The sequence below is a fragment of the Ovis aries genome, chromosome 1 (assembly GCF_016772045.2).
Source record: "Ovis aries strain OAR_USU_Benz2616 breed Rambouillet chromosome 1, ARS-UI_Ramb_v3.0, whole genome shotgun sequence".
Classification (NCBI taxonomy): Eukaryota; Metazoa; Chordata; class Mammalia; order Artiodactyla; family Bovidae; genus Ovis; species Ovis aries.
In genome coordinates, this window is record NC_056054.1 from 35,460,239 (window position 1) to 35,466,156 (window position 5,918).

Here is a 5,918-nt window from a genome sequence, read left to right on the forward strand (position 1 = left end):
TCACGTTGTATGATAATCTCTAAGTCCATCCATGTTGCTGCAAATGGCTTTATTTAATTTCCTTTTTATGGCTGAGTTGTATTCCACTGTGTATGTATACTCTATCTTCCTTATCCATTCATCTGTCAATGGACCATTAGGTTGCTTGCATGTCTTGACTCTTGTAAATAGTGCTGCTAGGAACACTGGAGTACATGTTCCTTTCAAATAGAGTTTTCTCTGGATATATACCCCAGAGTAGGATTGCAGAGTCATATGACGACTCTATATTTGGTTTTTTAAAGGAACCTTCATACTGCTCTCCATAGTGGCTTCACCAATTTACATTCCCCCCAGTAGTGTGGGAGGGTTCCCTTTTCTCCACATCCTCTCCAGCATTTGCTATTTGTAGAATTTTTGATGATAGTGTGAGGTGGTGCCTCATTGTATTTTCGCTTTGTATTTCTCTAATTAATTTTTAATTTTAATTAATAAATTTTCAATTTCAATATTTCTTTCCTTTTTATGTGTGTGTTTCACAATGCCTCTTTGTCCAGGTCTTCATTCAAAATTAGCTGTCCAAAATGATTTGGCGTTTATGGAATAAACAAATTTCAGTTTATGCAGCAGCCTTCTTTTCCTCTGAGGTGGGTTTCTTTTCTGTGGGCTTCTTTTCAGCTGCTGGTTTCTTGGTCCCTGCAGCCTTTTTTCCCACCACAGGCTTCTTCAGCTTCTTATCGCCAACAGCCTTCTTTTCTTTGTTTCCCACCACAGGCTTCTTGCCCGGAATCCCCTTCTCATCTGATTTGGCTTCTAGTGCTGCTGCTGCCTTATCCATGCGGATTTTGTGGTTCTTGGCTTGTCGAAGAATGGTGTTCCCACACATGGTCTTTGCGTATGGGTTAAGCTTCAACATGATTCTCGGGTTTTTCAGTGGATTCTTCTTCAGGACTCTGCGATGAATCGTCTTACATGGTGCTTGGAGTGCTCTTTGGGTTTCTGGGCTTTTCAAGATTCTGCTGAGGTCTGTATTGAGCATCTTGTACATGGGGAGGTTGTAGTTACTCTTGAGGGAGGCTGCTTTACACCAAGTGCCATACAGCTCATCTAACTTTCAGAAAGCACTTTCAGTCCAAATGCAGAAACGTCCCACATGACCACTAGGAGCAAGTTTCAAAATGTTCAGCTTGCTTACGTTAAGCATAGTAGTTCCAGGGATGTTTCTGAAGGCCTTGATGATGCCATTGTCCTCATTATAGATGACGCAGGGTTCCCTGTGCTGAATATGGAGACAGTTTCTCATTTTCCCTTTGCTAGCTCTCATTCGCTGAGAGGTGTAGACATTTTTGATATCATTCCAGGCCTTAAGTTTCTTCAGAAGCAAAGCAGCCTCCTTGGTCTTACTGTAGCCTTCAACTTTATCTTCAACCACCAAAGGAAGTTCAGGAACTTCCTCTATACGATGACCTTTAGACATGACCAGTGGTGGTAAGGCTGAGGCAGCCAGTGCAGAGCAGATGGCGTATCGCTTCTGCGTTGTATTCACTCTGCGGTGCCAACGTCACCAGGTCTTGGTTGGTGCAAACATGTGGCCCCCACGACACATATTTCCAAAACCACCCTGGCCAGAATGGTGAGTCCCGCTACCTCGAACTCTGGGAATTAGAGCCACAGCTCTGCCAGTACCCCAAGACTCAGCACTGGTTTGACGATCTGCTAATTCACTGACAGCATAGGGCTGTTTGTTGTTTTTGTGCAAGTTGATGTGAACAAAGTTAACAGTATCTAGTCAAATGAGAGCCTTGAACACAGCAGGCAAAGTGACATTTTTGCCAGATGACTTCCCCTTTCAGAGTACACTGATATCAGTGGACGAGCACATGGAAGGGAGAGAAGAAGGCCAGGCTCCTCTCAACCTGGTGGCTCCCACAGGAAAAGCCAATTCCAATATTTCTATTGGATTCTTTTTAAAAAATAATTCCTATCTCTTTAATAATAGTCTGCTTGGTTACATATGATTCTCACACCTTATCCTTTAATGCATTAGACATGATTTTCTTTGATTCTTTGAATATATTTAAAGTACCTGACTTAAAAATCTTTATGTCCAATGTCTGGACTTTTCCAGAGATAATTTCCATTGACTGCATTTTTCCCTTTATACATGGGCCAAATTTTCCCATTTCTTTGCATGTTTTACACTTTTTTTTTGAAACTGAATATTTTAAGTTGTATAATGTGGCAACTCTGGAAAAGATTTCCTCTTCTTCCTTTCTTTTTGCTCTGTTTTCTGTTTTATTGCTGCTGCTGTTTATTTGTTTAGTGACTTTCCTGGTCTAATTCTGTAAACTTAATATGCTTTTTCATGTATGGTTACTGATTTTTCTTTTTGGTTAGATCAATAGTCAGCTAATTATTAAACAGATTTCCTTAATACATGAAATTGACAAGTATCCCAGCCTTGACCTAGGGGCTCTGTATGTGATAGGACATTCCTTTTAAGTATCTGGCAGGAAATTTATAACTCTGTTTTAGGTTTCCTGATTTGCTTATACAAAACTTCAAAGTCAATTAGAGGTGATAGATTAGACCTTCTGTGGTCTTTTCTGGGCTTGTAAGCTTCTGAACTCCCAGGAATATATCAGGGCTTTTCAAAGTACTCTTTGGAGATATCCATCAGCATTTTTTTTCTATAATTTGTCAGTCTATTGTTAGTCACAACGGGTGCTACCAACACAGACAGCTGAACTGCTAAGCAATTACCACTGATTATTTTTTGACAAACATCCTTGAGCTAGGTCTGTTAATACAGAGTAAGCTCTCAATTAGGTAAAATAAAAAACAAACTCTGAGAGTGCAGCCTTTCAGGAGTTGTCAGAGTAAGCCAAATAATAATTTCCTGGATATGTCTTTTTAGGAGTTCTCTGACTACCATTGGCTCCTCGGTACTACTTTTCACAGCCACTCATGTTGCAATGCTGTTGGTTTTCAAGACTATTATGGAGCTGAGGGGCTAGGGTTGAAACAGGGAAAGTAAAAGCACCATAAAGCTTGCTGTTCTTCCTATAATTCTGTCATTTTCTTGAAATAACACTCATCATATTGTTAATTTCCAGAGTGCTGAAAAACTTACTTTTGATCACTTTTACGAGTGTCATTATTGCTTATTTAAGAACCATATGTTTGGAGATCTTTATTCACCCATTCTAAAGGTACTACTTTATTTCACTTCAGTTTGGTTCAGTCACTCAGCTGTGCCCAACTCTTTGCTACCCCATGGAGTGCAGCACACCAGGATACCCTGTCCATCACCAACTCCTGGAGTTTGCTCAAACTCATGTCCATCGAGTCAGTGACGCTTGACTCGACCATCTCATCCAACCATCTCATCCTCTGTCATCCCCTTATCTACCTGTCCTCAATCTTGCCCAGCATCAGGGTCTTTTCAAATGAGTTAGTTTTTCATATCAGGTGGCCAAAGTATTGGAGCTTCAGCTTCAGCATCAGTCCTTCCAATAAATATTCAGGACTGATATCCTTTAAGATTGACTGGTTTGATCTCTTTGCAGTTTAAGGGACTCTCAAGAGTCTTCTCCAACACCACAGTTCAGAAGCATCAATTCTTCAGTGCTCAACCTTCTTTATGGCCCAATTCTCACATTCATACATGACTACTGGAAAAACCATAGCTTTGACTATTGGAAAAACCATAGCTTTGACTATATGGATCTTTGTTGGCAAAGTAATGTCTCTGCTTTTTAATATGTTGTCTAGATTTGTCATAGCTTTTCTTCCAAGGAGCAAGGATCTTTTAATTTTACAGTGGCAGTCATCAACTGCAGTGATTTTGGAGCCCAATAAAAGAATATCTGTCATTGTTTCTCCATCTATTTGCCATGAAGTGTTGGGACCGGATGCCATGATCTTTGTTTTTTGAATGTTGAGTTTTAAGCCAGCTTTTTCACCCTCCTCTCTTACTTTCATCAGAGGCTCTTCAGTTCCTCTTCATTTTCTGCCAAAAGAGTGATGTCATCTGCATGTCTGAGGTTACTGATATTTCTCCTGGGAATCTTGATTCCAGCTTGTGCTTCATCCAGACTGGCATTTCATGTGAGTACTCTGCATATAAGTCAAATAAGCAGGGTGGCAATATACAGCCTTGACATACTCCTTTCCCAATTTGGAATATATCTTTTTACTGCATTGCTCTGTTGCAAAATCAATTACTAGATGTGTAGGGTCAAGTATCTATTTGGTTTCTCATGATTGAAATATTCTTAAGTTTGTACTTGAGTCCAGCTTTCATTATCTTTTGGATCTAAACTGGGTGATTGGTAAAACATGGGGCCTTCTGAAGACATGTTTGGGAGAACAGAAGCTTGACAGCCTTATTTTCTTCAGTACTTTTTTGTCATCTATGAATTTGGTTGATTCTTCTCAAAATGGGTTTTGCTGTGATCCATTGTTCCTAAATAACTGGCTTGAGAACTAGAGAGAGTTATGGTCTCTAGGATGAAATAACTTTCTCAAATAAAGAAAATCCAGGTAGATCTGATTCTTTCCTTCTCTGTCCAGGATAGTACAAACAAAAGTTAAGATATCAGGCCAATGATAAGGCTTCAGTTATTTCAGGGCTGACCTCACTGTCTCTGGTTTTTGCATCTAATTTGTATTATGTTAATATTCTAAACTCTCCTTTAAATTTTTCTTTCTACAACCATTTATTCAACAGTTACTGTTCAATAGTTATAGACATTTGGGCTGGTTACTCATGATATAAAAATATGTTAAACATAACTCATGGTATAAAAGTATATTAAACATGTTATAGTCCCTCTTTCCAACATGAATTAATATACCCTAGTCCTCTAACTGGCTCTCCCATTATTTTGCCCTGTAATCCTATAACCTTTCCCTTCTGATCCTCCTTATATTTCCCAGGTTTTATATGGCAGGCTTATATTGAGTATATTTAAGGCCTTTCCCCCATTAGGTATTTCCCCTAGTAGCTCAGATGCTAGAGAATCTGCCTGTAATCAGGAGACTTGAGTTTAATCCCTGGGTCAGGAAGATCCCTTGGAGAAGGGAATGGCAACCCACTCCAGTATTCTTGCCTGGAGAATTCCATGGACAGAGGACCCTGGCAGGCTACAACCAATGGAGTCTTAAAGAGTTGGATACAACCAAGTGACTAACACTTTCACTCTCCCCATTAGATATAGTAATATTCCGTATTACTTCTATACTCCCATTTTCTCTACTCCAGAAGTTCAACAGAATGAAGAATGAATGGTCAATTTTGTTTTAGTTTAGGCTCTCATTTATTAAACATATTCTGGAAACTAGGCTAGGTATTTTATATTGGATTATTTCATTATATAAGTGTTACATTCATATAATACCTAGCCTTATGCCAGACACTATTATTATTCCATTTTGATATAAGAAGAAGCTAAATTTGAATGTTTGAATTGCTTGTCCAAGATCAGATGGTCAATAAGTAGTTGAGCTAATATTCCAACTCAGTAAGCTTAATTTCAGAGTCTGTGGCATTATGTATTATAGAATACAATTTCTATGAAAAAATTATGAAGAACACAGTGGACACTATCAACAGAATGAAAATATTTGCAAATTATAGATCTGTTAAAAGATTAATATCCAGAATATATAAAGAACTCCCAAAACTCAACAATAAAAAACCCAACAACTTAATTCAAAAAAGAACTTGGATAGAACTGCCTGCTCCATAGTTCCCCATTATCCTGCTTCTTTCCAATCAGGAGGTTATTTATAGTGTGAATTTTTAGAATTGTATCTTCCCCAACTTTTTATTCAGTACTACTTCTAGTGTTTGGGAGCAACTGAGGAGCCAGACTATTCAGCCTGCTGTACCGAAACTTCTGTATCTGCCCTTGGCAACCACTTTTTGATTTGTA

General features: G+C 38.7%; 1 pseudogene; it reads right to left on the bottom strand.

The window, feature by feature from the left end:
* Positions 1-553: 553 nt before the first annotated feature.
* LOC101122567 (large ribosomal subunit protein uL4-like) lies at positions 554-3,137 on the bottom strand (annotated as a pseudogene).
* Between the last annotated feature and the right edge of the window lie 2,781 nt (positions 3,138-5,918).